Source organism: Manis pentadactyla, chromosome 11, assembly GCF_030020395.1.
Source record: "Manis pentadactyla isolate mManPen7 chromosome 11, mManPen7.hap1, whole genome shotgun sequence".
NCBI classification, from domain to species: domain Eukaryota; kingdom Metazoa; phylum Chordata; class Mammalia; order Pholidota; family Manidae; genus Manis; species Manis pentadactyla.
In genome coordinates, this window is record NC_080029.1 from 115,244,946 (window position 1) to 115,264,463 (window position 19,518).

General features: G+C 40.0%; 1 protein-coding gene and 1 pseudogene across 1 annotated transcript in view; one reads left to right on the forward strand and one right to left on the reverse strand.

The window, feature by feature from the left end:
* Positions 1-19,518, forward strand: part of IQCH (IQ motif containing H) — a 233,156-nt gene that overhangs the window by 17,791 nt on the left and 195,847 nt on the right. The window lies entirely within an intron of this gene.
* Positions 17,012-18,467, reverse strand: LOC118935699 (tyrosine-protein kinase Lyn-like; annotated as a pseudogene).

Genomic DNA, 19,518 nt, shown 5'->3' on the forward strand with positions numbered 1-19,518 from the left:
CCATTGAATTGTACACAGGAAAAAGGTGAATTTAAGGTGTATGAATTATATCTCAGTAAAACCATTAGAAAAAAATTAGGAGTGTAAGAAATTTGCTCTACTTTGGAAACTAATATTATGATAACTACACCTCAATAAAAAAATTCACGTTAAAAATTTCTTTTTAAAAGGTAGGAAATTTGCTCTGTGTTGTAAATGAGAAAATATGTTATTATTGCTTCAGATATGTTAATGGCATGGTCAATTTCTACACTAAAAGAGCTTTCTTCGGAAAGGAAAATAAATAAAAACCGAATGCCTTTAAATTTTTTAACAGAGCCCTAGATGTAAAGTTTCCAGGTTGCAAGGAATAGAGCTCAAGCTGTCTCTGACTGCCTCCACTGGGTGTTCTTTCACCCAGTGTTGATTCCTGTTCCCTCCCTGACTCCCCAGAAACGATAGCTCACCTCTTTGGGTACCTACTGCTGTCCATGTTTTGGGAATGCTACTTTGCTTAACCTTCAAAACAATCCTGAGAGAGGTGTTAGTATTATCTTCATTTTATTGATGAAGAAGCCAAGATTCAGAAATGTTCAATAAAATGCCCAAGAGAACTCAGCTAGTAAGAGTTAGAGGCAGGATTGTGAATCTGGAAATGTAGGGAGGACCCAGAGCTATGCCCTTAACCACTGTGGTACCCTTTTTTAAACAATAGATTTATTGAGCTTTAATTTATATACCATAAAAATCCATAAAATCCACCCTCTTAAAGTGTTCATTAGGTGTTTTTTTAGGATAGCCACAGAGTTGTACCACCATCACATGGTACCCTTTATGCAATTGTTTGTATTACCCTATATTTTTCCTTTATCACACTTGCCACAATTTTTAACTAGTACTGTGTTGTATGCATTTTGTAAATGTCTGTCTCCCACTAGGTAAGCTTTGTGAAGGCAGAATCTGTGTCAGTTTATTCATTGCTAAATAATGCCAAGGAGTCTCAATAAATGTTGGGTGGATGAGTAAATGAAACCACCATAGCGCTCTCTGAGGGTGTCCTCATCCCCATATAGAATATCAGCCCAGGCTCCTCTGCACTCCCAGAGCAGCCTGCTCCTACCTTCTCTGCACTTGCTACATTGGGTTCTGTCAGCCACTAACTAACTGTGTGCCAAGGGCTGTTAGAGGCACCCTGGGATGAACATCAGACCAGGTCTCTGGCTCTCATAGAACCTACATTCTAGAGGGGAGACAGACCACCGATGAGAAAATAACACATAATTTTAAAAGCTTTCATTAAAATAGAACAGAACGCTGTGGTCAAGGGAGCTTCAACCTCTTGTCTTCCTTACGATTAAGTCACTGCTTCAGTTAAATTACTTTTATTTTTTTGCCAAGAATCTCAGGAGGGCCTCAACTGGTCCACAAGTGGAAGACTGCAGATCTCTGGCTTGTAAGGTCAATGAAATAAAACATCTGAAATTAAGGCTATTTTAGAATGTATAGTTGCTGTTATTATTTGAAAGAAAAATAAAACTATGGCCAGAAACTTATTTTTCCCAAAGAGTTTTGGATCCTGGCAAATGACTATAAAGATGAGGCTCTTATGCACTGAGTATAACCCTGGAATTCTTTGAAATACTGTGAGCAGGGGTGAGCTTCACTTAGAAAGGCACATGGACTATTTCCCACCCTGACTTTCCCTCCAGGGCCTGGATCCCTATCACTGTTTTATTTCTAATATCAGTGACATCTGCTTAAAAATGCATAACTGCTGACACAAAAGATAGCCCTCATTTTGCACTGGAAAGTCAATGACAAACAGTGCTGTTTTGCCAGCTGTTCCTGCAAGCCCACTACACCAACCTAAAAGCGTGTATTATTAAGTAGTTGTGAAATCCTACTGGGATATTACCACCTTTAATTGCCCACTGCCAACCTGCTAAGCAAGGTAAACCCCAGTTGCTTCTTTAAGCTCTCTTTTTCCAAAGAGTTTTTGAAATTCATTTCACCTCAAAAAAAGTTAAATGATAAACAATTAGGAGTTGCTCAATTATAACTAAGAATCATGATTAAGAGTTGTTTCTTAATCTTCTTTTACACCTGAAAAAGTCATATTCTGATGGCTTTTCCTTATAATATTTCTTAGCTCCAAATCAACACTGGCCAAACCCCTCTTTGGAGCACCTTGGGCTATAGGCACACACGTACTCATAACGGTCAAGGAAAGGTTTTGAAATAAAAACAACAAAAGATAAGGAAGAGAGAGGAAGAGAAGATGAAAAAGTTTATAGGCCAAGAGAGTATTTGATTTTCTTGTTGTGTCTAGCAAGCTAAGTCTGAAGGCAATTTCAAAATGGAAATTCCTAAACTCTTTAGATCAAAGGATCTGCTTAGAAGCATGAGACAGTTGGTATGTTTGTGGAGCAGGGAAAATAAACCCTTCTCATTGCTTGAGATTTATTCCCTTTATTAATTCTATAAAATGGATGCTTTATTAATCAAACAAAATATTGTGATCTAATATGATGCAGCAATGTGCAACATCTATGTCTAAAGTGAGAAGAATCTTTCATTTTGTGAATTTGGATCTAATTGAGAAAGCAATTTTCAAAATGTGATCAAAATAAAGTTTTGAGAGTTTTTGACATTATGAGGAATAATATGGTGAGAAATCAGAGAAGGAAAAAGAACAAGTGAATGTTACTTGGCAGATTTTCACTGTGAGTTATACGTCATTGGGTGGTGCACGGCATTGGGTGGGAAATTTTGCTGACGAGATGGTAGTTGAATTTACAGAAGAGAGGGGAGAATGTCTAGAATGAGCTCTGTCTTCTCATTAGAACGGGAGCTCCATGACAGCAGCAACTTAAAGAACATATTTTCCCCTCTTCTATGGTTTTTAAAAAAACATTTTGTTATGAAAATATTTAAACACACCAAAAACACTATATGAATATAACCTTTTCTCCTTTATCTAGATTTCACAATTGTTACCATTTTTGATCCATGTATTTTCTCCTAGTGTTTTAAAATTTAAACCTAATGACATTTCATCCCTTAATGCTTTAAAGTGCATCTTTTGAAATGAATGTGTTCTGATTTACTCACAATACCACTGCCACACCTAAAAAACATTAACAATAATTCTTGAATGTAATAAATAGTCAGTTCATACTCAGATTTCCCCAATTATTCCCCAAGTGGCTCTTACTCATTTTTTATGCAACCCTAGATATGCTAAGATTTATCCATTGTATTTCATTGTTTTATTTCTTAAATCTCTGTTAATCTAAAGGAGAGAAACTCTGTTTAGTTCACTGCTGTAACCAGTACCTAGGCAGTACCCGGCCTGGAGTGAACTCTCTGTAGATAACAATATAATGGTTAGAAGTACAGGTTCACATCCACCACTTACTCCCTGGACCTTGGCAAGTCACTTAACCTCTCTGCGCTTGGGGTTCCTCATCTGCAAAATAGGCATGATGACAGAACCCGCCTCATAGAGCTGTTGTAAAGATGAATGAGTTAGTGTATATACATGTTTATAACAGTGCCCCATGCATGGTGAGTACTATATGTGTTAATTCATATTATTTGTTGATGAATACTGACCAGTCTCGATATGCACCGAATATGTGCCAGACACTATCTTAGGCATCAGCCCGACTTCTCTGCTCTTGTGGAGCTTACATTCTCGCTGGGGTGGGGTAGTCATTAGGAAAGCAAAAGCTGATTTGGGAAGTGTATATATAGTGTATTAGTGGGTAAGAGAAAAGCTGCGGAAGGAACATAGGGGTGTTGGGATGGTCTCACTGGACAGCTGACACTTGAGCCAAGATCTGCTGGACGTGGAGGCCCAGTCATTTGGCTGGAGGAAGTGCTCCAGGCAGAGGGAATCAGATATGTAAGACCCTGGATTAGCAGGATGAACAGCAAGGAGGCTGGAGAGGAGCGTGCAAGGGGAGAGAGGTGGGGAGAGTAGGAGGGGCCAAGAGCTGGTGGGCCACTGTGAGGCCTGCAGGGATTACTCCGAGTGAGATGGGCGTCAGTGGAGGCTTTTCACCAGAGGACCAGTATGACCTGATTTGCCATTTGAAAGGGTCACTCTGGCTGCCATGTTGAGAATATGTAGAAGGGCAAGGGCAGGAGCAGGGAGGCCTGTGGTAGCCATGGCGATGTAGGCACACCTCATCCTCACAGCATTTTGAGGGAAGGAATCATAATTTTTTTATTAAGGTATTATTGATATACACTCTTAATGAAGGTTTCACATGAAAAAACAATGTGGTTGCTACACTCACCCATATTATCAAGTCCCCCCCACCCATACCCCATTGTAGCCACTGTCCATCAGTGTAGTAAGATGCCACAGAGTCACTATTTGCCAAGGGAAGGAGTCATTACTGTTCCATTTTACAGATGAGGAAATTGAAGATGAGAGATGCTCGTAATTTAAAGCTAAGAAATGGCAGACTGGGATTCGACCTCAGGTCTATTTGACCACAAAGTTCTGTTTTTTTCTTACCACTATTAAAAATACAAAAACTTGAGCTTCCGTCCTCTGTTTGCCACAAGGAAATTTATAACAGAAGAAAAATAAGCAGAACAAATTCCTGATTTGGTCCCCAAATGGCCCTAACTATCTCCAGAATTATCCTCAGCTATGTCCCTCTAAACTTTCCCAGAGAAATGTCTCAACACAGTACTCCTGATAAAAATGACCTTTTTCCTTTGATTTGTTGCAGTAATACTAATGTGACAATTTTGAATCCATATTAGAATCATTTCTAATACATTATGATACTCTATTTTATGCAATACTGATTTACTATAATTGGTTACCATTCAATTGGCTTACATGGACCTCTTAAAAAGGTTTATACTTTACAGTGTACATAAGTTACACATAATGGAACAGATGATTAACTGTGGTATTTGGAGCTATTTCTACAAAAAATGGGCATCAAAAATTGACCCTTAGACTGTATCTTCTAATAATGTTGTTTCTATGAGAAGATTCAATTAGCCACATATTTGTGACTTAGCACCTTTCCCAGGAACATCAACTACTTACTGCAATGGCAGAGACTGCACAGATCTTACCACACAGTATTCCATGGTTCAGTAACATTTCAAAGGGGGGGATCCCCAATTTCTTATGCCTTTCTTGCTGGCTTACTAGGACATGGTAACTTCTGTGCATGCAGGAGAACTGGGCACTGACTCATGCGAATAGTCTGCAGGGAAGGAAGGGAAGTCATAGAGTTTGCAGTGGGCACCTGTGCCACAGGAATTGGACAGAATGTCACCTCTGGCACATACTACTGCTGTAAGCTGAGGATTAGGTCACTGCGGCATGTGGTAAGAATAGCACAAACATAGTAAAACTAAAAAATGCCTTTCATCACTGGTATGCTATTTCATTTCCTCAAATATTTTAATTTTAATGCCAGTCTAGGCTAGGTGCTAGAGATGGAAATCCCAGTGCTGTTGGAGCTCACAGTCTGTAGGCAGACATCCTACAGACTGTGTGGTGAGTACTGTAAATTAGGTAGGAAAGAAATGCTCTGGTAGGGCTGGTGGGGTGGGGTATGCCTAATGCCTGGCCTTTAGTGTTACCAGTAAGTACATCTCTAAAATCTGTTACGACTACAGCAGTCTCTGACCTCCCCTTCCGAGTCTGCCAGCTCACATAGGTTGCTCTTCCAATTTTTTTCAACAATACAAGGACCTTCAATCCATTGACTTCTCATTATTTCACGATGTATCACTTTGTCTTTCTAACTGTTTTCCTCCTTAGCTAGATTAGATTGCAGGATTACGGCAGAAATTGTCAGTTCCCTATCCAATATCCATTCCCCCATCTGCATTACTAACTGTGACTTTGTTCAGGATGGCATGATGCCCAGAAGATGCCTCATTTCTGAGCCTTCCTTGCAGCTAAGTATGACTGTGTGTCCCAGTTCTGACCAGTGAGCACTGAGCAGCAGTCTACTGGGGGTTGGTTCTAGGAAATGTTTTGCTTTCTTGATAAAAGGGTATCATCACAAATGTCACGTCCCTTTTCCCTTCTGTCCTTTCCCCTTTCTTCCTACCTTGAACACAGACATGACAACTGGAGTTGCCAGAATCATCCTGCAACCATGAAATGACAGGCACAATGATGAAAAGCCACACTCTAAGGATGAGAGAGCAGAAAGGGGGAAAGGGACTGGATCTCAGTGGCTTTTCCGAGTGGCTGGTTTTTAGCTAGATCTACGGCTGCCCAATATAAAGAACACCTTTTCCAGCTTCCCTTGCAGCTAGACATAGCTATATAACCAAGTACTGACTAATAAAATGTAAGGGAGGTCTTATGGGTGGTTTTCTGGAAACTTTCTCAAAAGATAGCTAGCTTACACTCTTTGACCCTTTTCTTTCCCTTCCTCTATTCTGCTGCCTGAAATGAGGCTGTGATGGCTGGAACTCCAGCAGTCATTTTAGACTAGAAGGAGGCAGCCCATATGTTTGGGACAGTAATATACTGATCTAAAAGAAGCCTGGTCCCTAGCAACATCATGGACTTCCAGACCAACCCTGAACAGTCTATCTCTGCACTTTGTATACATGAAAGGAATAAATATTATCTTATTTAAGTAATATTCTTCCAGTTTTCAGTCACATACAAACTTAGGACTAATCTTCCCATTATCAAATACATCCATTTTTCTATGTCTGGATTTATATCTTATGTCTTTTCCCTTATCATAATGGAAAATGTGTCCCATTTTAAAGGACAGCCTCTTTTTAAGGCCTTTGCTTTACAGTTATCCTCTCTCACTGCTATCATCCCAAGATCTTTGCATGACTAGCTCCGGTTTTTTCAATCAGGTCCTAGTATTATCTGTTACCTCCTCAGAGTTTGTCTGACTACCATATCTCAGGTAGCCTCCAATTGTTCCTCTATCCCATTAACATAGTATCGTTTGTAATAGAGTACTTATGGCAATCTGAAATTACTTATACATCTGTTTACATGGTTACTATCTCATTTTTTATATTCTTTCAAAAATTCAGATCCACTTGGGCAGGGACTTCATCTTTCTTGCTAGGCTCTAAGAGGCTCTCAGTAAATGTTGAGATGAATGAATTTTGTTAGGAGCAGAGAAGGAGAGATGGAGGATAGGGGAGGTCACCCAGAGGAGGTTGCACGTGCTCCAAGTTCAAATTTGAGTAAAAGTATGCCCAGAAGACACCAATGAGGGGAGAAGACGACGTTCCCAGAAAAGGGAGCAGCATGCTCACTCACAGAGGTGGAGAGAACATGTGTGTGAGACTGGCCGGTCAGTCAGATGACGGAGCAGTCATGAGCAACTGGCAGGAGAGGGGCTGGACAGTAGGAAGGGGCCGGATCATGCCGCCCTAAGGGGAACTACTTGAGAATATTAAAGTGATCAGAGACATTTCAATTAGTGGTCAGGGGGTCAGTCATCCTGGAGGTCATGCTGAGGATGGACTGGAGGTAAGGAGACCCTCTGAGGGGCCATTACGAGGTCAGTGAAATAATGAAGGCACAGACCAAAGCAGTCCCTGTGGACTGGAGAGAGTCAAGGGTCTGGTAAACAGACAGGAAGTTGAATCAGGAGTGTACCAACTAACATTTCTTTTATAATGTGATAGCATTTAATGGTAGAAAGAGGCTTTGACATCACAGACATAAATCAAATCCTGTCTCTCCACTTTGGGTTGTCCCACATTAACCAATGATCCTCAGTGCTAAAGTAGGGATAATATCACAGGCTCCTTCTTGTCATTTTAAGGAGTGAAGTCAATCAGTTGGATTGTGACAATGCCTGTCGTTTAGGTGCCTGGCACAAAACAGAAGCTGAATATTTGTTAGCCTTCTTCCCCAACCTTTTGATTATTCAACAATTCAACTACAGAAATCAGAAAATAGGACAGGCACATCTGAATAGAAGTAGTTAAGTCTTACAGTTTTGTGAACCTGAGGCAGTTATGCAGCAGCTGGGCTCTTGAGAAGCAGCTCGGAGTTAAGTGGTGCTGTGGACGGTGATCCTCTAGCACTAGCAGGGGGCTGTAGAAGGGATATCAAAGACCATGGGATGTTAGACTTGAAATAACAAGCTAATGAATAATTACATTTTAATTACACTTTAATTTTAAGTATGACCTTTTGCTAAGAAAATCTATCTGCTAATAGACATAAAAATAGAATGAAATTCATGTAGCCATCACCCAGTGTTAACAGTTACCATAGTTTTACCATTCTTATTTCATCTACTCCCTTCACATGTTTTGGTGACTGTCTTTTAAAGCAAATCCCAGACATAACCCTTAAACACTTAAGACAAGGACTTTTTAAAAACAGTTAAGTATGAGCACGCCTAACAAATTCAACAATGCATTATAATTATATAAGTCCTGGTCTGTGTTCAGTTTGCCCAATTGTCTTAACAGCGTTTTTCTGTTTGTTTGAATCGGGATGTGAACATTTCATTTTTATATATCTATAAAAACTTCCCTAATTAAAAAAAAATGCCACTTACCAGTTGAAGAAACCAGGTTATTTGTCATAGGTTTCTCCTCACCGTCTGAATTTGGCTGATTACAATCTCATAGTATCAATGTTTTTCTCTGTCCCTAGTGTTTCTTGTAAAATAGTAGTTTTATCTAGAAGCTTGATCAGATTCAGGTGACATCCTTTTGGTAGGAATATTTCATAGGTGAGGCTATGTACTTCCTTTCAGGAGGCAATTTCTTTTTCCTCTTTTTATTTTTATTTTTTATTAAGGTGTCATTGACATATACTCTTATGAAGGTTTCACATGAAAAATATTGTGGTTACTACATTCACCCATATTATCAAGTCCCCCCCCACAACCCATTGCAGTCACTGTCCATCACCATAGTAAGATGCCTCAGAGTCACTACTTGTCTTCTCTGTGCTACACTGTCCTCCCCATGACCCCCCACACCATGTGTACTAATCATAATACTACTCAATTCCCTTCTCCCACGCCTCCCCTTTGGTAACTGCTACTTCCTTCTTGGAGTCTGTGAGTCTGCTGCTGTTTTGTTCCTTCAGTTTTTCTGTTGTTAAACTCCACAAATGAGGGACATCATTTGGTACTTGTCTTTCTCCCCCTGGCTTATTTCACTGAGCATAATACCCTCTAGCTCCATCCATGTTGTTGCAAATGGTTAGGATTTGTTTTCTTCTTATGGCTGAATAATATTCCATTGTGTGTATGTACCACATCTTCTTTATCCATTCATCTACTGATGGACACTTAGGTTGCTTCCATATCTTGGCTATGGTAAACAATGCTGCGATAAACATAGGAGTGCGTATGTCTTTTGGAATCTGGTATCTTGTTTTCTTTGGGTAAATTCCTAGGAGTGGAATTCCCAGGTCAAATGGTATTTCTATTTTTAGTTTTATGAGGAACCTCCATATTGCTTTCCACAATGGTTGAACTAATTTACCTTCCCACCAGCAGTATAGGAGGGTTCCCCTTTTTCTGCATCCTTGCCAGCATTTGTTGTTCCTAGTCTTTCGATGTTGGCCATCCTAACTGGTGTAAGGTGCTATCTCATTGTGGTTTTAATTTGCATTTCCCTGATAATTAGCGATGTGGAGCATCTTTTCATGTGCCTGTTGACCATCTGAATTTCTTTTTTGGAGAATTATCTGTTCATATCCTTAACCCATTTTTTAATTGGGTTATTTGCTTTTTGGGTGTTGAGGCGTGTGAGTTCTTCATATATTTTGGATATTAACCCCTTGTCGGATATGTCGTTTTTGAATATATTCTCCCATACTGTAGGGTGCCTTTTTGTTCTACCGATGGTGTCCTTCACTGTACAGAAGCTTTTTAGCTTGATGTAGGCCCATTTGTTCATTTTTGCTTTTGTTTCCCTTGCCCAAGGAGATGTGTTCAGGAAAAAGTTGCTCATGTTTATGTTCAAGAGATTTTTGCCTATATTTTCTTCTAAGAGTTTTATGGTTTCATGACTTACATTCAGATCTTTGATTCATTTTGAGTTTACTTTTGTGTATGGAGTTAGACAGTAATCCAGTTTCATTCTCTTACATGTAGCTGTCCAGTTTTGCCAACATCAGTTGTTGAAGAGGCTGTCATTTCCCCATTGTATGTCCATGGCTCCTTTATCATATATTAATTGACCATATATGCCTGGGTTTATATCTGGGCTCTCTAGTCTGTTTCATTAATCTATGGACCTGTTCTTGTGCCAGTATCAAATTGCCTTGTTTACTGTGGCTTTGTAGTAGAGCTTGAAGTGAGGGAGCATAATCCCCCCTGCTTTATTGTTCCTTCTCAGGATTGCTTTGGCTATTTGGGATCTTTTGTGGTTCCATATGAATTTTAGAACTATTTGCTCTAGTTTTGTTGAAGAATGCTGTTGGTATTTTGATAGGGATTGCATTGAATCTGTAGATTGCTCTAGGCAGGATGGCCATTTTGACAATATTAATTCTTCCTATCCATGAGCACAGGATGTATATCCATTTATTGGTGACTTCTTTCATTTCTCTCATGAGTATCTTGTAGTTTCCAGGGTATAGGTCTTTCACCTCCTTGGTTAGGTTTATTCCTAAGTATTTTGTTCTTTTGGATGCAATTGTGAGTGGAATTATTTTCCTGATTTCTCTTTCTGCTACTTCATCATTAGTATATAGGGATGCAATAGATTTCTGTGTGTTGATTTTGTATCCTGCAACTTTGCTGAATTCAGTTATTAGTTCTAGTAGTTTTGGGGTGGATTATTTTGGGTTTTTTATGTGCAATATCATGTCATCTGCAAACAGGACAGTTTAACTTCTTCGTTACCAATCTGGATGCCTTTTATTTCTTTGTGTTGTCTGATTGCCATGGCTAGGACCTCCAGTACTCTGTTGAATAAAAGTGGGGCTGGTGGGCATCCTTGTCTTGTTCCCAATCTTAAAAGAAAAGCTTTCAGCTTTTCACTGTTAAGTATAATGTCGGCTGTGGGTTTGTCATATGTGGCTTTTATTATGTTGAGGTACTTGCCCTCTATACCCATTTTGTTGAGAGTTTTTATCATGAATGGATGTTGGATTTTTGTCAAATGCTTTTTCAGCATCTCCGGAGATGATCATGTAAGTTTTGTACTTCATTTTTTTGATGTGGTGAATGATGTTGATGGATTTTTGAATATTGTATCATCCTTGCTTCCCTGGAATAAATTGTACTTGATCATGATGGATGACCTTTTTGATGTATTTTTGAATGAAGTTTAATAATATTTTGTTGATTATTTTTGCAGCTATGTTCATCAGGGATATTGTTCTGTAATTTTCTTTTTTTGTGGTGTCTTTGCCTGGTTTTGGTGTTAGAGTGATGCTGGCCTCATGGAATAAGTTTGGAAGCGTTCTCTCCTCTTCCACTGTTTGGAAAAATTTAAGGACGATGGGTATTAGATCTTCACTAAATGTTTGATAAAATTCAGTGGTGAGGCCATCTGGTACAATGGTTTTGTTCTTAGGTAGTTTTTTTTATTACCAATTCAATTTTGTTGCTGGTAATTGGTCTGTTCAGATTTTCTGTTTCTTCCTGGGTCAGCCTTGGAAGGTTGTATTTTTCTAGAAATTTGTCCATTTCTTCTAGGTTATCCAGTTTGTTAGCATATACTTTTTCATAGTATTCTCTAATAATTCTTTGTATTTCTATGTTGTCTGTAGTGATTTTTCCTTTCTTATTTCTGATTCTGTTTATGTGTGTAGAGTCTCTTTTTTTCTTGATAAGTCTGGCTAGGGGTTTATCTATTTTGTTTATTTTCTGAAAGAACCAGCTCCTGCTTTCATTGATTTGTTCTATTGTTTTATTCTTCTTGATATTATTTATTTATGCTTTGATCTTTATTATGTCTTTCTATTGGCTTTGGGCCTCATTTGTTCTTCTTTTTCCAGTTTCATTATTTGTGAGTTTAGACTGTTCATATGGGATTGTTGTTCTTTCCTGAGGTAGGTCTGTATTGCGATATACTTCCCTCTTAGCATGGCCTTTGCTGTTTCCCACAGAGTTTGCAGTGTTGAGTTATTGTTTTCAATCATCTTCATATATTGTTTGATCTCTGTTTTAATTTGGTCATTGATCCATTGATTATTTAGGAGCATGCTGTTAAGTATCCATGTGTTTGTGGGCTTTTTCATTTTCTTTGCATAATTTATTTCTAGTTTCATACCTTTGAGGTCTGAGAAGCTGGTTGGTACAATTGCAGTCCCTCTGAAATTGTACCTTCTGAATTAAGGCTCTTTTTGTGGCCTAGTATATGATCTATTCTTGAAAATGTTCCATGTGCACTTGAGAAGAATGTGTATCCTGATGCTTTTGGGTGGAGTCTTCTGTAGATGTCTGTTAGGTCCATGTGTTCTAATGTGTCGTTCAGTGCCTTTGTCTCCTTACTTATTTTCTGCCTGGTTGATCTGTCCTTTGGAGTAAGTGGTGTGATGAAGTTTCCTAAAATGAATGCATTGCATTCCATTTCCCCCTTTAATTCTGTTGGTATTTGTTGTATATATTTAGGTGCTCCTATGTTGGTACGTAGATATTTATAATGGTTATATATCCTCTTGTTGGACTGACCCTTTTATCATTATGTAATGTCCTTCTTTGTCTCTTGTTACTTTCTTTGTTTTGAAGTTTTTTTGGTCTGATACAAGTACTGCAACTCCTGCTTTTTTCTTCCTATTACTTGCATGAAATATGTTTTTCCATCACTTCACTTTTACTCTGGGTATGTCTTTGGGTTTGAAGTGAGTCTCTTGTAGGCAGCATATAGATGTGTCTTGTTTTTTTATCCATTCTGTAACTCTGTGTCTTTTGATTGGTGCATTCAGTCCATTTACATTTAGGGTAATTATCGGTAGTTATGTACTTTTTGTCATTGCAGGTTTTAGACTCGTAGTTACCAAAGGTTCAAGGATAGTTTCTTTACTATCTAACAATCTAACTTAACTTACCTAGTATGCTATTTGAAACACAATCTAAAGCTTCTTTTTTCCCCCTCCCTTCCTTTTCTTCCTCCTCCATTCTTTATATATTTATTAGGTATCATATTCTGTACTCTTTGTCTATCCCTTGACTGACTTTAGGGGTAGTTGATTTAATTTTGCAGCTTAGTAATTAATTGGTCTACTTTATTTACTGTGGTTTTATTTCCTCTGGTGGCAGCTATTTAGCCTTAGGAACACTTCCATCTATACCAGTCCCTCCAAAATACAGTGTAAAGATGGTTTGTGGGAAGTAAATTCTCTCAGCTTTTGCTTATCTGAAAATTGTTTAATCCCTCCTTCAATTTTAAATTATAATCTTTCCAGATAGAGTATTCTTGGTTCAAGGCACTTCTGCTTCATTGCATTACATATATCATGCCACCCCCTTCTGGCCTGTAAGGTTTCTGCTGAGAAGCCTGATGACAGCCTGATGGGGTTTCCCTTTGTTATGTGGTCTTTTTTCTCTCTCTGGCTGCTTTTAATACTCTCCTTATCCTTGATCTTCGCCATTTTAATCATTATATGTCTTGGTGTTGTCTTCCTTGGGTCCCTTGTGTTGGGAGATCTGGACACCTCCATGGCCTGAGAGACTATCTCCTTCCCCAGACTGGGGAAGTTTTCAGAAATTATCTCCCGAAAGACACTTTCTATCCCTTTTTCTCTCTCTTCTTCTTCTGGTACCCCTATAATGCAAATATTTTTCCGTTTGGATTGGTCACACAGTTCTCTCAATATTTTCATTCCTATAAATCCTTTTATCTCTCTGTGCCTCAGCTTCTTTGTATTCCTTTTCTCTAATTTCTATTTCATTTACCATCTCTCCTACTTCATCTAATCTGCTTTTAAATCCCTCCACTGTATGTTTCATTTCGGATACTGTATTTTTAAGTTTCTATCTCTTTTTTGAATTCCTCCCTGAGGTCTTCAATATTTTTCTGTAACTCCATGAGCAAGTTTATGATTTTTATTTTGAAATCTCTTTCAGGAAGATTGGTGAGTTTCAGTTTCACTTGGGCCTCTTTCTGGTGTTTGTGGGATTTTGGGTTGAACCAGGTTCCTTTGACATTTCATATTTGTAGGTAGTGCCCTCTAGTGCCCAGAAGCTCTACTCTCTGTAGCTGCTCAGCCCTTGGAGCAATGGCGGGGGTCGCAGGCCAAGGGCGCTGGTGCCTGCTGGGAAGAAAGAGCTCTTTCCTGCTTCCCGGCTGCAGTGCATGCCTCTACTGCCAGGGCCAGTGGGCCAAGTGTTCAGGGAGGAGCCTCTATGCTATGTCCTTTTAGCTGCTATAGGCCAGCCACTCTCTGGCTGGCCTGGCACAATGGCAGGGGCAACAGGTTTGCGATCCGGTGCCAGCCAGGAGGAAGGAGCAGCAGGTTGCATGTTGTGGTTGGGGGCCTCAGAGCTGTTACCAGCCAGGGTGATGCAGCCCCTCCAGAAAGTTCCCAATGTGCTGGGCTGAGAGTGCTGGAGCAACTTTGTCCACCTGTCCTTTCTCCTGAGCAGCAAGCTCTGTGCAATCTTTGTCCCTTTATCAGCCCTCTCACTGTTGGGAAGTCTCTCAGAATGCCCACCTTTCTTTTGTCCCAGAGCAGCCAGTTGTGCGTGCCTGTTCTCCACAAGAAGCTGGAATCTCAGTGTCTCCAGGTATTCTGCCTACCTTAGCCTTCCAACCCCACTAATCTCCAGAGCACCATGTAATGTTGTTTCATGCTCCCAGAGCAGATATCCAGGGCTGGGTGTTCAGCAGTCCTAGGCCTCCGCCCCCTTCCTGCTCCATTTCTCTTCCTCCCGCCTGTGAGCTGGGGTCGGGGAAGGGCTTGGGTCCTACCAGATCATGATTTTGGTACTTTACCCTTTTCTGTGAGGTCTGCTCTTTTCCCCAAATGTAGGCAGACTGTCACAGCATTCTTTCCTGTTGCTCTTTCGAGATTAGTCATATTGCTATATTTTCATCATATATGTGGTTTTGGGAGGAGGTTTCTGTCTCACCTCTCACACCACCATCTTTAAGCCAAACCTCTTATTTTTCCTCTTTTAACAATAAGATTGATCAGGGAGTCTGGGTATTACCAGCTCAATCTATCCTTTATATAAAGTTCCCTACAACCTTTCACCTAATGGTATTTAAGTAAACATGAATGGTTGCTAATCCATTATTTTATTAGAGTTATAAAAGCACCATTTTGAAACCCCTATCATTCTTTCTGCATTATTAACTTCTATAGAGAACTTTCCCATGCCAACTCTTTGGCCAATCTGAAAAATAGATTTTCAGGAAAAGCAAAATAAGTGCTTGATTCTTTTTTTTAATTTATCTACTATCAGATTTATCAATGTTATTAGTTTTTTGTGGGAGGAAGGAGAAAATATTAAGAACTCATAAATTTTTATATATTTGAAGTCTTTCAATCCATTGCAGTCATTACTTTTTGGCCATTAGGCTCCTGAGTAGTACTTTATCATTTACAAGACAGTTAATGTACATTAGTCATTCAAAACTCACAAACCACTGTGTGAAGGTAGGTAGTATTACCCAGCTTTACAAATGAGAAATCTAGGTCATAGGACTGGAACCAGGACTTGGTGCCAATCGTTCTTTTCCATGAAATATAATAGTGGTTGAAAGAAACAGAGTGTTGAAAGGGACTGAATTTTTTTTTCTCGCTTTGAGATTAAACAGCAGATGCCTTTAACCAGTGGGAATATTATATTAAGCAAAATACCCTTTAGAAGGCATTACTTGTAGCAAACACTGTTGAGAATTGTGTTATGCTGAACATACTGTAACTTAGTAAATAGCCTTTCTCAACTTTGTTTGTGAAGCATTTCAATTTTGATTACTCTGTGTGGGATCTACTGCTCAGATGTATGTCATTTAATGGTCTGCCCATGTCTGTGGAGCTGGCGTTACACACTGCCTAGTGTTTTTAATTCAGAACTTTTTCTAAAAGAAATCTTAGCCTCTTATGTTCAAACCCTAGTTTTAATAGCATAAGCTATTTCCCTCTTATATAGCTTTGTGGGCATAGTAATAAAATAAATACCACAAAATCACTGATGAGATGAAAATTGAGCTCCCTGCTTCTGTGCAGCCATGTAGGTAAAACAGTAATTGGCTCTGATAATAACTTTTGTTCTTACAAACCAAAGTCTAAATGAGAGTCACATTTGATATATCTTCTTGTAATTACTATCAAAAGGAGAGAATACAAAGTTTAGATTGTTTAGTGACTCAAGATAGATTAAATAAATTGCTGTCTTTTCTTGACCAATTTAAGAAAAATTTCTGAAATTATTTCTGATATTTATCTTACTGTTAGTAAAAAATGTTAATCTTCCAGAGCATGCTTCTCTGCTCAATGGAATGATCTTGTTTTTTCAATCTACAATTGTTTTTCTTGAAAAAATCTTATCATAAGCTGATAATGCAGCTGTGCTTTTAAGTATTTTTCTTTACATCTCCATAGATGATTTGTAAGAAAAATTTAGGTTATGAATGTATTTGGTAGTGATGTTCAGAGAAACCATTTTATATGTTAATATTATTTAAATGTAGACTCCTTTAATATTTTTGTTTGTTTTTTCACTTTTGTAAATGAGTTTATTAGTTCTGCTACTATTTGGGATTTATGGAGATGACCTCTGAACCTTTGAGTCTCACATTGAATTGTAAACGAGAGGCCAACGTTGGGTGCCTTCCAGATAGAACTGGTGTTTCCTTCTCAGAAGACTATATCCCGATGTTGGTCTAGCAAAGCCAGACGGCCAGCTGGGAGCCGTCCAGGCCGCTAACCGATGGGCGTCAGCTTATGAGAAGGGAACACTTTTCCACGTAGAAAGCGCTCTTCCTGAGTAATCTGGCCTCATTTGCAGGAAGGAGGCAGAGACGGTAGACGGCAGCACATGAAACATCTCGTGCGACCAGCGACCGCTATTTTTAGCCCCTCAGGGGGGCCGCCATACCTGCCCATGGCCCCGAGCCCTCTGCCCTAAGGCTGCTGCTGTTACTGCCCTTCCGTGGCCGTGTAGAAATCACGCAGGACGCTCTGCAAGTAATCGAACGTGGGCCTCTCTTCTGCCTTCTCTTCCCAGCACATTTTCATGATGTCGTAGACTCATCCGGGCAGCTCTCCATGCGGGGCATCCTGCAGCCCTGGGACAGGGTGGTCATCACGTCGGCATTAGTTCTCCCTGGGTAGGGAATTTTCCCATAGGTGACGATTTCATACAGGAGAACTCCAAAGGGCCACACATCAGACTTAATAGTGAAACATCTGAAGTTGATGGCCTCTGGAGCCGTCCACTTACAGGGGAATTTGGTACCTTCTCTTGCTGTGTACTCGTTATCTTCAATTACTCGAGCAAGGCCAAATCTGCACTTTTGCACATGAGTGACTCTGAGACCAAGACATTAGCTGCTCATAGGTCTCGGTGAATGTAGTTCTCTCAGTGTACGCCATTCTCTCTGCGATCTGGGCAGAAAGTCACTTAGCTTTGGAAGTGGCACTTTGCCCCCTTTGCCATGCTTCAGGAACTCCAGCAAACTGCCCTTGGCCATGTACTCGATGATGATATGGATGGGCTCCTCTTTGGTGACCACGGCGGACAGCTTCGCCAGCTTGTCCTGTCGAAGGGTCTTCCTGAGGTTTGCCTCTTCCAGGAATGCTTGCACTGACATAGTGCCTGGTTTCAGGGTTTTTACAGCCACTTGGGTACTATTGTTATAGTCACCCATCCAGACTTCCCCAAACTGTCCAGCACCCAGCCTTCTCACCAACTTAAACATGCCCAGGTATCTTTATCCCACGACTTTTGTGGTTTGGGACTGAAACATGCCTTCTCCAGTCTTCTGCCCAAGCCATCTGACTGCTTTTCGTAATGCTTAATCATGTCACTAATACGAGGAAGTGTGATGCGTGGTGGGATGTAATACCTCCCATTGTCCAGACTTCTAATTTTGCAGTGTTAATAACATCACCATGCACAGGGTCCTAATCTCCGACATGTAGAGAAGAGCTTCCTTTTAGTGTTTCACTTTCTCTGATGAGAACAGATCCAGCGCTGTTCCCTGGGGCCAGAGCTGCCTTCCTGCATCTTTCCTGGTTATATACCTGAAAAACCACTCTTCTGTTTCCAAGGTGTGGCTTTGCCTACATAGTTGCTGGGGATGAAGCCCTCTCTCTTTGTCGAAAGGGAGTTAGCTTTCCACCGCTCTTCATGCTTCTCCAGCACCGTCATCCTCCCTCCTTTCTTGAAAGACAAGTCGTGGATGGATGCCATCATAGGGGTGCAAGGCTACCACACTGTCTCCTTGCTCCTCTGGATCTTTAGTTTGAAACCTCTGTCCTGGTAAAAACTGAGATTCTGGAACAGGTTGAGTCTTCAAATCTATTCCATCATCATTCGGATTGTCTTTCCTTTTTGATTTTATACATCCCATATTTCCTGATCAGCCGTTAAAATGGTACTGTATAAAGGAGGAGCCGGGCACCAGCCCGGGCCGCACGCATGGCACGCGCTGCACCCCTCCCGCTGAGCTGCCCCGGGGGAGGAGCCCCAGCGGCCCCACCCTCCTTTAATATGTTTTGAAAAGGAAAATTAAATCATATGTGCTACATATTATTTTGGTATACACACGTTTTGGTTCCACAATAGTGAATTTTAGAATATTAGTAATCTTAAGGGACCTTTCCCATTGCCTTCGAAGTCAACTAATTAAGAACTGATATTACAACCTATCATTTCTGTTGTTTCTTATTTACATTTTATTTCCAGAAATTTCTATGTTCAATACCACAGAAATGTAAAAATGGGCAGAAAACAAGTGGATTTTAATGCCAGTTTTAACAACGATTCTGTATCTGATTATTTCCTCCTATGCTAGTCCTATAACCTCACAAAGTTGATGGAGCATAATAAAACTCAGAAAATTGCTATGGTTCACTGAGCCAATGATCCCAGAATTAAAAAGTTCTAACAAAGCTTAGACATGATAGCTGAAGGTATTACCATCAATTATAGCCAGAATACACATTTTAAAAACACCCTAATTACAGAAACTACATCCAGTCAATATAATACATATTAGCAATATCCCAATCCTTGGAAGAAGGGAAATTATTCTAAAAGTTTAATTAAGAAGGAAAAAATTATGTTCGGGTAAAAAATTAAGTCCCAATAAAAGAGGCACTCAGCTTCCACGAGAAAACCCCAGACTAGGGTTTGCTGGAGTGTGGGTGTCTCGCCTCAGGGGGATTGCCTCCAGCAAGTTCACTCTGGATTCGGTGAAAACAAGTAACAACAACAGAACTTGGGGGCAAAAGGTTGTATAACAAGCTTTATTCTCATGGTGGCAGGTAGAGTGCTGGAATCACATCTGCCTCTGGAAAGTTCACAATAAATCTCCATCTTTGCCTCCTGGCCAAGCACTGGGTGGAGCTCGTATACAGTAACACCTCACAATGAAGGCTCATTGCCTACCCAGTAGGCCAATTAT